Genomic DNA, 15,200 nt, shown 5'->3' on the forward strand with positions numbered 1-15,200 from the left:
CAGCTTCCTCCTCTGGCAGAGGTGATTGCTGCCCAGGGAATGCCTAAGGTAGTAGCATCCGTGAGGTCTGGGTGTGAGCCCAGTCTGAATACAGAGTGTGCTGTCTGTCACCTGGCCTTCCCTGGAGGACCAGTCACCGTTCAAGGGCTAGGTACCTGTCCTAGGTCTTAGCCCAAGGCCAAAGGAAGTCAGCCTATTGGGAAGTTCCAAAATAAAGAGTTTGGAGCAGGCCCTCAAAGATCATGTGGAAGAATCTTATAGACAGCTTCCCTGGCTCAGCTTCCAAGGCCACAGAACCCACAGGGCCAGAGACCCTACAGGGTGGGGAACCTGAATTAAGAAACTGGATGAAAAGTTTTTCCAATAATTTAAGGAAACCATTCCAACACTTCCCCCGACACCCATGCCTTCCATGCCCCCCCCCCACATACTCAGGCACAGACACACCTACCCAATGTGACCTTTTAACTGTCCTTTCCTTAATGATCCCCAACTGAGTCCTAAAGACTGTACTGGCTACTTACAGCAGACAAACCACAGGACTTGAATGTTCTACTCCTATGTTCTGATAGTAAACCACAAGTGTCCTACAGGAAGACCCAAGAATATTTGGGAAACAACAGTGACCAAGCTCGGAGCACACAGTGACCTGTGGCTCACGGTGGTGGCCCTGGAGATGGCTTTGGAAGCTAGCTACTTGGGACTTTCCACTGTATACCCATCTCAGCCAAGGGGCAAGTGAAGCATCCAAGACCAAGTCATTGTGGGCTACACAACAGCACTCCAGGCCAGACCTTCTGACCATACCTCTCCATCCCCAGGTCAGTTCTGCTCAGAGCTGCAGACCTGGGGCTTCCATGCTGGGGCTTCAAGTCTCTTGCTGCAGAGCACTGGGCCAGATGGGGACTGGCTCTCTGACAGTCTGCTTGCAATACAGTAAATCATAGAGAAGAGAAGACGGGTTACGTGATATTTATAACGAGCCAGGACAAAGTCGGCAGTTTTGCCTTCTAGCTCTATAATTATAACTCGAGGCTGGGCCGATCACAGTCATCACTGATGGTTAGGCCAGAGGAAATTAAAGGCTGAGCTATTCGTTGGGATTCTATTTTGGAAGGGGTGTGCTGAGCAGGTAAGCTGCCTTTCCAAATCCAACTTGTTCCAGTGGCTTGCCCCACAGCCTCGACGTGAGAGGGAGTGGCTGCTGACTCGGCCCAGGGCAGCCACAGCCACAGGTGAGGAGGCAGCTCCTGCGGCTTTTGTGAGGGCGAGACCCTCAGCTTTCTGGCTCTGAAGCTCCACTTGTGGCTTCACGGGAGGGGCCTGGAATGTCGGCTCTGTGCAACGTGAGCCAAGGAACCCCGATGTGCTGCCAGGTCTGCCGCGTGGGAGCCTCTCACCCAAGTCCAAGTGTGCAGGACCCTGGCCAGATGGACTCAGAGAACAGCTTTGCTCTGCTCTGGATGACACCAGCTGTCGCAGGATGGGGTGGGGTACCAGGACAGTCCATTCCCTTTCTCTTCCCCCTTGCCCCCCAATCTTGGAATTCTAAAGCTTTCTGTTACACATTCATTTGTAGATCTTACTCTCATCCCGAGATCTCTGGACAGTAGTCTAGACAGATAACACTAAGGGGGCTTCTGTGGTTTCTAGGTGCTGGCACAGATCCCTCACTGAGCAGTCACTTACCAAACTCTGGGAAGTCACCGTTCAGAACACCCTGGAGGCTTCATGTGGGGGGGGATGGATCCGCAGTGGGAAGTGCAGTGACAGCACCTTTAGGACCCTGGCCATCCCAGGGAAGAGATAAGATTTGCCTACTAACTCTGGGAAAGACTGGATGATGCCCACTGGGTAAAGCCAGCTTATCCTGAAGGTGCCAGGACATTCCCATCCCTCTCACCTCTCTGGGTTCATTCTTCAGTGAGCCTGGGACAGAGGCAGAGTCAAGGGCATCAGGAGAGAGAGAGGAAGCACTTCAGGCCTATCTTGCTCAGTACACCATCTCAATAAAGATCTAGAAAAGATTTCAGAGCGAATTCTGATCAGGAAAACCAAGAAAGTCACAGTGAATCATTTTTTCCAGGTCATGGTGGATTAGGGGGAGAGACAGAGAAATCTATGGGCACTTGGGTTACCCACATCCAAGTCACAGATCCAGAATAGACCCTAGCTATATATGGAGCAAGGAACCTGTCTAGAAGAAGCAAACATCCTTCTGGGGCTCTGAGTCCCAGATCAGAGCAGCAGTGACTCAGTCAGTCCTTCAACCTAGCACCTAAGTCTGCAGTGGGGTAAGCAGGGCAGGGGTTCTAGATTAAAGAAGGATTTAGGCCCCCTGAATCTACAGGACCACCCAGCAGTCTACTAGTGGGTATGTGATTAGAATTTTACAATAGTTAGATGGGATAGATCTCTGGAGAATACTAAACAGGAATTGAAAGGAGTATGTCTAGTTTTCAAATGTGTTTTGCATAACTTAAAAAAAATTGACCATGAATTAGAGCATGAAACCCTCACAATTAAGTACTGAAAAGCAGATCTATTAGATGCATCTGTTACCAAACATAACACTATAAAAATTATATTCCAAAAAGAACATTTGAAGCAAAGATTAGTAATTAACTAGAAACAAAAATAATCATTAGGAATGGGTGAGTTTAAGAACAAATTATTGAAACAACCTAGAGCTTCATTAAAGATGACAACAATGAAAAAACATATCAAAATTTGTAGAATACAGCTAATCCAGTACTTAAGGGAAATTTTACATGTCTAAACAAAAAGAAAGCACAGATCAATGAATTGGCCTTGTAAATACAAAAATTAGGAAATCAAAAAATTAAAAATCCCTAATTTAACACCAAAACAAATCTTGTCAAATCAAAGGAGAGGTTAACAATATTGAATTTTTTTAAATTGAATTAATAGATAAAAGTAAGAGATGCTTTTAAAACTACAGCAACAAATTAGTTTAACTATTGGCTAATCTGATATTTTTGATAAGAAAGAGTAAAAATAAATTACCAGTATTAAAAATTTAAAAGATGGATTGACAACCAATAAAAATGAAACAAAATATTTGGAGTTATTTTGTCCAAAAATATGCCAGTAAAACTGGCCATCTAAATGAAGTGGAAAAATATTTGAAAAAATATAAATTGCTCAGATGAACAGAATGAACAAATTATCCTATCTTAGAAAAAGAAATTAAACAAGTCACAAATGACTTCACTGAGGGGAAAAAAAGCACTAAATCTATTTGTAAGATAATTCTTTCAAATTTTTAAAGAACAATTCCAATATTATATAAACTGCTTGAAGAGAAGAGATTCTAGCAAAAGCTTTCTATGACACAAATATAATATTGATACCTAAATCAAGTAGAGTAAAAATAAAGAAAACTATAGATCAGCATCCTTCATTTCAATGAAATCTAAGTAAAAAGACGAGAGCCAAATACCACAAAGATTCTATAACAAGATCATGCCATATTTATGTTAGGAATGCAGAACTGATTCAATATTAGAAAAACTATGAATATAATTTATCATAACAAAAATCATATAATTACATCAACTGATAAAGAACAAACTTTTTGATGAAACATAATCCATTCCAATTTAATAAAACCAACTAGAAAGTACAGGAATAATTGGAGTATTCCTTTAAATGATAAGTAGTGTCTATCCAAAATCAAGAGCAACCATTATCAGTAATGGAGAGAAACTAGAGACTTTCCCAGTAAGATTGAGAATAAAGCCAGGATCTCCATTATCACCACTTCCATTCTGTGTAGTGCTAGTTCTAGCAATAAGAAAAGGAAAAGAAATTGAAGCAGTATGCATAAGCAAAGAAGAAACAACATCATTGCTTTTTGCAAGTAATATGATGCTTTACTTAGAGAATTCTGGAGTGTCAACTAAAAAATGTGTGAAACAATTAACTTCAGCAGAGTTGCAAGATAAAAACAAACTCACAGAAATTGTCAGCATTTCTGCATATGGCCAACAAAACCAAGCAGGAAGATATAGGGGGAAAATTCCAGTTAAAATAACTAGAAATAATATAAAATATTTGGATGTCTGTCTGCCAAGATAGACATGATTATGTGAACATGATTATAAAAACTGTTTACAGATATCAATACATATGTAAATAATAGAAAAAATATGAATGGTTCATGAGTAGACCAAGTCAATATGGTGAAAATGACAATACTCCTTAAATTATGCCATACCAAGCTACCAAGGAATTCCTTTAGAGATCTATAAAAATAAAAAATTAATCTTGAGTAAAAAAAGGACAAAAATATCAAGGTAAAAATTAATGAAAAAATGTGAATTCAGAGGTTATAGTTGTAAGACTTCAAACTGTATTACAAAGCTATAATCAAAGGTTGATCAGTAGAACAGGTTAGATGCGACATAAACTGAAGCAAATGAATATCATAGTCTTGTGCTTAATAAGCTCAAATATCCAATCTATTGGACAAGAATTCACCATTTGACAAAAACTGTAGGGAAAGCTGGAAATTAGCCTAGCAGAAACTAGGCAAAGACCAAAATATCACATTGACTTCCAAGACAAACACCAAGGGTACATGATTTAGATATATATAAAAAAAAAAATGCTATCTGAAGAACAAGGAAGAACCCACTTGTCAACTCTATGAAGTGAACAGATCCATTGGACACATTAACAGTAACATTATGTGATGATGGACTTAGCTCCTCTCAGCAGTTCAGTGATGAAGGACAAAAATTTATTGACTGAGCTCTTATAAGCAAAATTGTTTAGAAGTCATAACCCCTCAAGGTTACCCCCTAGAACCCCGAGGAAAATAGTAGGCGGCTTCTCTCTGAGGACCCAGTTTGCCAGCACAATTAGGGGACTGGGAGGTTATTTTTTGATAGGATTACTAAATTGGCAGATGAGAAGAATTCTGTGTTCATCATTTAGTTGGATTTTAGAAAAGTATCTGATACGGTTTTCATGGAGAAGATAAAGAAATACAGATTAGATGAGAATGAAGTCATATGGTATCAGAACTGGTTGTCTTGATTTTTCAAAAAGGAATGTGAAAGGAATCAACAGATTATAGTCAGGGAGCTAGGCTTTGATTTCTGGCAGTGATCATCTAGGTAAGAAGGTAGTGATTAATAAGAGAAGTCAGAGAAGATGAAGCATATTTTTTATTAAAATAAAGTTTTAAACCTGAAGTAAAATTAGTGAACTATAGATAGAAATTTTCTTGCATGTCTCATGCTGGAGAAAAGCTGGAAAGAAGTAGACTGGTCCATGATACAATTAGGCAGATTTGGATTTAATTGACTGCACTTATGGTCTGACACCAAATTGAAAGGAGGCCTCCCATGGAGGAGGATCCCAGGCCTTTATGTTGAATTCTGACCTGATTTTTGCCAATGGTTTAAAGGATTGAGCCCCCATTTCCATACAATTCTCCCACTGTTAGCTGGAAGTTACCAATGACCCAATTCCATTTAACCAGGTCAACAGCCTGAGAAACTAACAGTGAATGGGAAAACACCAATGATAGCCAGCAGAAAAGGCTAGCCAAGTCTTGGTAATTTTAAGGTCTTTGTCCTAAAGGGATCTGGAATCCAAGGAACCAGAAACTGGAAGTTGAGCATTCAGCCTCAATGAACGAAGGTCCCTGGCTTTATAAAGGGGAAGGAAGTCCAAGGATAGTAACCTCCAGGAGCAAATATAAACTTAGCATTCAAAACCCTCCACACCTGTTTCCTCCTGGTGTTCATGTACTGGACTCCATTTGTAGAGTCTACAACCCAATGACTCCGGTCTCCAGGCTGTCATCCCCACAAGTTCCACTGTGTCTCTACATTTTCTCCAGGAGTCTTCAGGGAAATTTGGAATGTTCTCCCATCTACTCTTCTGGCTTCCTTTAAAACTCACCTAAAATTCCACATTCCACAGGAGACCTTTTCTGCTCCCTCATCTCCTCCAAACTCTTATTTGAGAAATGATCCAAAATTTTGTTTTTAATTCTTATCAAACCCTGAGTTCTTTCAAATATTCTCAAAGACTCTACTTAACCAAATTGCAAAGGTGTGTGGGTAAGGGATGAGCTGCCTTCAGCCCCCATCATGCCAGGTGGAGATGGTGACTGTTGCCACACTTCCCCTCCTCCTTTCCAGCAGTCACATCATGGAATTCTTCCCAGAATGATCTCTGTCCCAGTCATTACTGTGATTCACTGCACAGGAGCCTTGACTGTCAAAGATGCTGGGAGGGTACTCTTGGGGTCAAAAGAACTACCATAAATGCACCTGAAGTAAACTTCTCTCACAAAAGCCAACAATACTCAAGGTGGGGTGTGCCCTCCTCCTCAGACACTACCCCTTTCATCCCAGAAAACCCTGGCTAGGGCAAGACCTGAAGACTGACCAGGGGACGGTTGGCTTTGTTGGTTTCTGGACATTGCTCCCCTCCCTTCTCCTAGCTTATGGGAGGGGCTGAGTTCCCCAAACATGCTAGTTATCCTTGTACTTTGTGATATACAAAGAAGAAAGCTGAAGGTACTTCTACTTGCTAGGGCCAGGAATGGCCACATTTAGTCATCTGCCAAGTCCAGCCGGGTGTGTGAAAGGGACAGGGAAAAGGAGATGGCCAAGGGACCCTCAGAGACACAGGATGGGCATCCTGAGAGAGCTCACAGTCATGGACCAGGGACTTGGAACTGACCTTGGAGCTCGACCAATACCTTGAAAATTTTAGGCCCTGGTTTTAGGATCTTGCATCTTTGTACCTTCTCCCTCCTCCCCCAAGAAACACTGATTCCATTTCACCCTTGGTTGGTTTGTAGGTTCTTGTCCTTCAATAATGAAGATCAATGTTTGAGGCAAATTACAGTGTGACCGACTGTCAGCTGCAGTTCTCTCAAAGGAAGAAAGCTGGAGGAAATTAGGCAGAATCGGGGCCAGGGGTTGGAGTGCCACCTCCAGGACCACCCAGGTCTTCCTCAGGGACATCGACTGCTTGTCCTGTGGCTTGTGTCCAGCCCTCCCAGGTTGCTCAGAAGAGCCCCACCTTCCAGGAAGGCTAAGGAGGGAAAAAAGTTACCTCCCATGGGTTTGATGTTGCATAGACCCTTGGGATGCTGTGGTAAGTCACCAGCCTCACTTGCTCCTCCAGAACCATGTGGATCCAGGGGCCAGACGGGAATCAGGGTGACTGGAGATGGTCCTGGATGCAAGGCAATCAGACTTGCCCAAGGTCACACAGCTAGTAAGTGGCAAGTGTCTGAGGCTGGATTCAAACTCCTGAATCCAAGGCCAGAGCTCTATCCACTGCGCCACCTAGCTGCCCTCACTCAAATCCAATTCACATGCTTGTCATGGCATTGCCTCCCAGATGTCATAGTCTTCTTTGAAAATGAAGGACAGGTGCAGCTAGGTGGCACAGTGGATAGAGCACTGGCCACGGAGTCAGGAGTACCTGAGTTCAAATCCAGCTTCAGACACTTAATAATTACCTAGCTGTATGGCCTTGGGCAAGCCACTTAACCCCATTTGCCTTGAAAAAAACTAAAAAAAAAGAAAGAAAATGAAGGACAAACATTACAGAGACAGAATACACTTCTCCTTCCTTTAGGGTAGCTATATGATACACTGGCTTTGGAGTCAGAAGAATCAGAGTTCAAATCCAGCCTCATTCACTTGACACTAACTGTGTGACCCTGGACAAGTCACTTAATCCACCCAAGGTTATCTTCAGTCATCCTGATTCATATCTGACCACTCTGGAGGAGAAAGTGAAGCTGGGGACTTAGCACAGCCCCCCCCCCCCCATCAAATCCAATTCACATGGTTGTCATGGTATCACCTCCCTGAGGTCATGGTCTTTTTTGAGAATGAAGGACAAACATCAGATTAGACCCTTGGGAGCCTTGTGGGTGAGACAAGGTTGACTATAATTGCTTTGGAAGGGAGACCCAGAGCCTGCCCCACCCCCAACTCAGGGAGGAGGGGTAGAGAGAAGCCTCCTTCACCCCCAAACCTTTCTTATTTGATCTGAAGGGTTCTTTTGTCTCTGAGACCTCTTGTGTCCAATGGTTCCTTGGTTATTCCCAGCTGGGTTCCTTCCTGTCTGTGTGACCTGGGTGACCTCCAGGGAATGAAGGTTTACCTTGATAATATCAGCCCTGGGCTCCTTATAATGCTGTGATCAGCAGCTTCCCTCGTACTTCTGATTTCCCCATCGATAAGATGGTGTGATCAGCAAACCACAATGAGCATGTAGTAAACTCCTACAGTGTGCCAGAACAGGCTGCATGTCCAAGAGATAGCGACAGAAATGGGGTGGTCTGCCTTCCAGGAGCTACCATTGGAATGAAGCCACTACAACTTATGGAGATGGAGATGGAGAAGCCGCCACTGCCTCTTGGAGCCGGCCTCTCAGAGCAGGCAGGCCTGCCGGAAGGTGAGCATCACACAGGTCCGTGGCTAATCCCAAGATGGGAGATGGGGGACTCCCACCTGCTCTATCACTTATGCCCCTTGAGTCAATGTCTGGGCCAACTCAGAGGCGAATGACTTGCCAGCTTTGGTCAGAGAGGGGGACTTGGACCAGGGTTTCCTGAAGCCAACCTTCACTGAGTCTATGTGAAATGAGCATTCTATGGACTAAACCATGCTGACTCAAGATCAATCCATCAACAAGCATTTATTAAGTATCAACTGTGTACCCTGAAAATAGTGTCAGTTCTACCAAGGTCCCCTTAAAGCCCCAGGTCAGAGGATGGGTGAAGCTAAAAACAGTTACATCAAAAACATTTTATCTTTCTGATTTGTTTAAACAAATTGGCAGGCCCACGAGTGGGGCGGGGGGGGGGGGCAAAAGACTGCTGCCTTGGCTCCCCAGACCCCGTGGAGCTCCTGGCCTTGGGAAGCTCTTCAGTGATTGGGCCTCAGGCACACCTCAGACAAAGGGAGGTCTGTAACTCCTAGGTCATCCCCTCTTACCCTAAAAGGAACGCTAGAGTTAGGACTAGCAGGGACTTTCCAGGCCATTGAGGCCAAGCCCCTCCTTTAACAAGGAGGGGAAGACCCTTGCTTCTAGTCACACAGAGTCAGGATTTGAATACAGGCTTCTTGGCCCCAAGGCCAAAATGCCCAAGGATCTGTAACAGGCAAGGGTTCAGCCCCCTCTAGGCCTTGGGCAGTCTGGCTCAGCCTTGCCAAATGGGGCTTGCTGCCTGCTCCCCAAGGGGCATCAAGCAGTCAGCACTGATTAAGCATCTCCCATGTGGCAGCCTATGTGCTAGGGACACAGAGTCTGAGACAGGCCCTGCCTTCAAGCTTACAATCTAAGGCAAACAAATAGACAAAGCAAACTCTTTACAGGACAGAGAATAATGAGGGGAGAGAAGACCCCAGAAGGAAGAGAGGGTGGGCAAGGTTTCCTGGAGAATGGGGGAAGGGTTCTACCTGGAACTGGTCTGTGATCAGAGCAGAGGATAGAAAGGATCCCAGGGGACAAACAGAATGCCTGAACTGAGAGATAGAGGGGCTTATTCAAGGAACAGCGGGGAGGCCTGGAGGTACTCCCCAGGGGCCCCTCAGGACCCACTGAGCCTGGGGATGTCACTAGGGAGAGCCAGCAGCTGGAGGCTTCCCCAAGGCACTCTAGTACGATGATAAATTGGACTGTTCTGAAGCTAAAAATGCTGAGTGGTAAGCCACAAGTACCCCTCCGGCCTGTCATTACCCCAACCAGCCCCTCCTTGTTGGGCAGCCTGCCGCACTACAAAACCAACTGGGCCATGACTGCAAGCCCTGTCCTCACTGCGGGAGGGCAGGGTTGGGCCAGGTCACCCACTAGCTCCACCAGACAGAGAGCAAGGGAGGGACAGAGGTCCCTCCACCTGGTCTCATATGAGTGAGGGCCAAGTGAACAGGTCCTGAGCTGGTCTGAGAGGGTCTTGTCTCCCCCAGCCCCTCATATCCAGGCTGTTTTGTTATCGTCTGGAGTCTAGACAATGGACCGAAGTGGAAAGAATGTTCATGAGACAATTCAGCTTGAGAGCTTCCAATGCCTTTCCTCTGGAGAGATGGTTATTAAACTTTTATTCCTGGGCCACCTGTCTTGACTCTTCTAACCAGACAGACTTGGAAAGAACTGTCCCTGCTTAGAACGGGAGCTCCCCAAGACCAAAGACTCTCGGGAGCTTCACATGGGACTGTGGTGTAGCACCTGGAGATGTTCTTCCTCCTTGCTGACTCTCCAGCCCTGTCCCTCCCCCCACTCTGGGGGACCAAGGGCGCTCTGGGACCAAGGAAGGCAGGTCCAATCAATCTCCCCACATGCAGCTGGGATAGATACTATCTTTCCTCCCCTCTACCCCAGTCCTGATCTTCTCTATTTACTCAGGGCTAATCCTGCCCAGTCCTTGGCCTCTTGTCTAGATATTCTAGGTCCTTCTCGGACCCAGCTGCCCTGAACACAGAACTCTAGTTGAGACCTGCCCAGGGTCAGAAGCCTGACCAGGAGATGGAATGTCCTCAACAGGCCAGAACATCCAGCTGAATCTAATAAGATGAAATTTTCATGGAATGAATGTGAAGTAAAAAAAAATCTGAAAAACTCCACATCTCAAGCATGCATCCTTCCTAAAAGATCTAGGGGGTCTTAGTGGACCTCAAGTTTCAATGCAAGCAAATTGCCCAAAGAGTTAAGGCATTCATAGACTCTGAGCTGTCATAGGGAGAGTAGGAGGTTCTGAGAGAACTGATGTCTCTGGAAAGGTCAGTGAGCATTGGAGGGAAGAGGTCTCAGAGGGGTTCAGAGGAATGAAACTGAGGCCTGGGGGACTGGGGCAAATGTGGAGATGAGGAAGGACATGGAGGGAAAGGAAGGTCCTGGGAAGGGATGGGCACTAGCCAACAGAACTCCCCGATCCCAGTATCCCAGCAAACAGCAGCTCCCACTAGGCCTTGCTTTGACAGAAATCTTTATATAAATCATTATAAAAATATTTTGTTTTCCAATTATCTACAATAGTAGTTCCTACCCATCATTTTTGGTAAGGTTTTGAATTTTACAATTTTTCTTCCTCCTCCCTTCCCTCTCCCATCCCCCACAGAAGGCAGTCTGATCATCTTTGCATTGTTTCCATGCTATGTGTTGATCAAAATTGAATGTGTTGAGAGAGAAATCATATCCATGAAGAAGAAATAAAATATTAGAGATAGCAAAATTATTTAGTACATAAGATGACTTTTTTTAAAATTGAAGGTAAAAATCTTTGGTCTTTGTTTAAACTCCATAGTTCCTTCTCTGGCGACAGATGGGATTCTTCATCAAAGATCTCCTAAAATTGTCCCTAATTGTTGCACTGATGGAATGAGTGAGTCCATCAGGGTTGACCATCACCCCCATGTTGCTGTTAGGGTATACAATGTTCTTCTAGTTCTGTTCATCTCACTCAGCATCAGTTCATGCAAATCCCTCTAGACTTCTCTGAATTCCCATCCCTCCTGGTTTCTAAAAGAACATACATATACATATACATGACATACATATACATATACAGTTTGTTCAGCCATACCCCAATTGATGGACATTCACTCAATTTCCAATTCTTTGCCACCACCAACAGGCTGCTATGAATATTTTTGTACAAGTGATGTTTTTACCCTTTTTCATCATCTCTTTTAGGGTACAGACCCAGTAGAGGTATTGCTGGATCAAAGGGGATGCACATTTTTATTGCCCTTTGGTTTGCCAGAAATCTTGACCACAAGCAATGCTTTTTCCAATTGGAAAGAGGTGGCATCTCCTCTCCTCTAATATGGAATTGTCTCCTTTTCATCTCATTTCCTCAGGCCCTGTCTGAGGGCCAGAATCCTTGGGAAAGGATATGGGCCTAGAAGGAGGCATTGGAGGGAGTCAGGAGGCATCCCTGGGGAAGGTTCTGGGTCTTAGTATTGGGGACAACACATCAGAGATGAAAGGTGGTCTTTGACAGAGAGCCAAGTTTTGTCCCAAGGGAGATTTCAAAAGCTGCTCCCCTTGCCTCTCCCTCCCCCCAATAAAGTGGCTGCTGGGAGAAAGAGAGCAACAATTAGAGAGACTAAGTGGAGGCAGAGCACCAGAGCAGGCTAGGAGCTGGCTGGCCACACCTGGTCCTGCCCCCTGATCTCTGAGTGAATGTGGAGATTCTCATGGCCCCGGGCACCTGAACTCTCCTGCTCCCTCCCTCAGGAGGCAATCAGACTAACAGGACATCAGTGAAGATAACCTGTTAGGAAGAACCGTCTCCCACAACTTTCCTGAAATGGGTGTTTTCTGAGCTCCTCCAAAAGCCCCTGTCTGAGGAGAGGTGTGGTATGGGTGGTACAGGATGGCATAGGGCACAGCATGGGGCCTGTAGCTCCAAGAGACCACAGTAGGATTAGGGCAAACCTGGATCAACTTTCTGAATGCAGAGAGTCCTGGGCTGAACTTCTATGGTTCAGAATACTCAGTGCTCATCACCTTAGGGAAAGTGGCAGAATGAGGCAGACCTCCTCACCTGCCGGATGAGCCTTTAAGACCCTACTTAGATCTCTGACTATGTAATGACAGCAGCTCTAAGGGCAAGGGACTAGAGCTGGAGTGATGTCAGGTGGGGCTCCTGTGGTGACCAGGCTCTAGGAAGGGAATATAATGGTCAGGGTCATGGAAAGATCATTGCAATATTTCCAGAAGTTTTCTTCTGGGACCCCACACTCTCAAGGTTCATAGAGGCACCAAATGAAATCTACATTGGAGACAAAGAGTCATCCATGACTCTGGAGGGTCCCAAGAGTACAGCCAGCTCTCTAGGGAAGTTTAGCTAGGTGCTTTCTCTGAGGACCACAAGCTCTGCTGAGTCCAAAAAGAACAATCCTTTGAAATGGTTCCTACACCTATGTAGGGAAGCAGGGAAAGGAGGTGGAATTTCACCCATTGCCTCGGCAGCTCTTGTTCAGAGGAAGAGGGCAGGAGACAATGTTCAACTGAGTCAAAGCAGGAGGCAGGAAACCGCTTCATCAGCCCCAAGGAGAGAGCTAGCTCTGATCAGGAGTTGAGCTTCCCAGACTCCTACTGAGTCACTGGTCCAGGGGGGCCTCTGGATCCAGGGGAAGCAATGGGATGATGCTGTAAGAAGGGGGAAGCTTGTTTTGGACCTGCCTTTCCCTAGAGGGAAAGTCACCCTGGTTTGAAATCTTGGCTTCAGAGGTTGTGATTTCTCCCTTCACCCCAGCTGTGGTCTCATCCCCCTCTCCTAGGGGTCTTTCTCCATCCATGCCTGCCAAGACAGTACTTCTGACGTGTGGGTCCAGTAGTGAAACCCCATCCCCCTTCTCAGAATATGCCAGTGGTGGCTATCAAAGCTTCCTGGAAAATCCTGTTTGGATTTGAAAGCTCTTTGTGACTTGGCCTCCTCCTACCTTTCCAGGATTTTTAAGTCTTACTCCTCTCTAGATGGTTCATTTTCATGCTGTCCACTCCATCTGAAATGGGCTGCTCTCTCACCTCTCCTCCTGGGTTCTTCAAGAATCAGCACCCACACTGCCTTCTGGGGGTGGGGGACATCCTTATCCCCCAGTCTTCCCCCTAAGGTAGCCTTCCCCCATTTTGTAGATGTCTTGAGAGTGTGTGATTGACATTTCATCCCCACCAAAATAGGCTTTTTGAAGGTAGGGAACTTGTGGCTTAGCCCAGTGCCTTGTTTGCTGACTACCTCGTCCCTGAATATATTCTTCACCACAGGGTGTGTGTCCCCTCTCCCTACTGAGGTGTGTATTTGTGGCAAAGTGGGAATGTTTGGTAACTACTCTTCAGGTTACACCACTTCAGTAAATATCTTTTCTGTGAGCTATTTGTGTAAACTAGTTGCCTGTGACAGAGAAGCACACCGGTGGGGGCTGGGAAACTTGAAACCCCAGAGTGCCTTGCACCTTGCCTCCAGGGGTCTGAAGTCTGGAGATCCAAGATCCAATGTTTCCAGCTCTGAATGGGAAAGAGACAATGACAGCTTCCCCTAATCAAAGAGATCACTATGGATTGGTAGAACCAGTGACAGTTTGCTAGAAGTGGGGGTGGGGGTGGGGAGAGGAGACTAAGCAGTCAGATGTGAGATTGACCAAAGGGGTGGCTGACAAGGTTGGGACACTGTCCTTTCCCACCCCTTGGGTGGGACCTCAATGCCATCTGAGCCTCTGCCTTTGGGGGCCAGTCACTCTCCATATCCATTAGGGGTGATCTCTGCAGAAGAGGACAGGGAAGATCTCCAGGGCAGGAGACGGGGCTGGCCCCACTGAGGGGCTGTGAGCCTCTGTCCTCTTGTAGCTAATGCAGGTCTATTGCTCCACCCTATTTGGAGCTCAGTTCTCTTTCTTCCTTCTTCCAAGGCTCAGGGCATCATTCTCAGGCTCCCAGGAAGCCCAGCTGCCAAGCAGGAGATGGTTTTTAGCTCTTCCTACCAGTTAAGTCCTTTCAGCTTCCTCCCTCTCCCATCCACTGTGTCCCCTAAACTGCTTCATTGGACCCCCTGCTTCATCTTTGCCTCCCTGCCATCCTTGGTCCTCTCAGCTGCCAAAGGACAGCCCCCACCACAATTCCTCCACATTCAACACACATTGCCTGCAGAATAGAAAACCCTGGGACGCCCTGGATTATTTTTCCAGTCTTCAATGATGGAAGCCTTCTACGTTCCCTCCAAAACTTCAGGGATCTCAAGCTTTCCGATCTCTGCTTTGACCATTCTCCCTGGCCATCCCCAGCCTCTCCTCCTGGTTGCCCTCAAATCTCAGTAAAATTCAATTTCTGCAATAAGCCTTCCCTAGGCATCATCTGAGCTTGTCTCCAATTATCCTGTCTTATCCTGTTCATCCCCAAGTGTTTTCATGGCTCTCCAATCATACTGTGACCTGTCTTAGGGCAGAGGGGACTTCTGCCTTTATACCGCCAAGGTCTAGCAGAGAGCTTGGCATAATAGACACTGGGTATAGGCATAAGAAGTTTGCCTCTTCCCACTCACTCCAATCCAGCCTCCATCCAGTCAACAGTCCAACCTACACCCTTAGGCAGTAAACTCCAATGGCTTCCCATTTTCTCTAGGCCCAGGATCTTTGGGGGACAGTGAAAATCCTTTCCTCTCTTCCACACTGACTGCTCCCAAGCATGAAGAT

This window comes from Macrotis lagotis, chromosome 6 (assembly GCF_037893015.1).
Source record: "Macrotis lagotis isolate mMagLag1 chromosome 6, bilby.v1.9.chrom.fasta, whole genome shotgun sequence".
Classification (NCBI taxonomy): domain Eukaryota; kingdom Metazoa; phylum Chordata; class Mammalia; order Peramelemorphia; family Peramelidae; genus Macrotis; species Macrotis lagotis.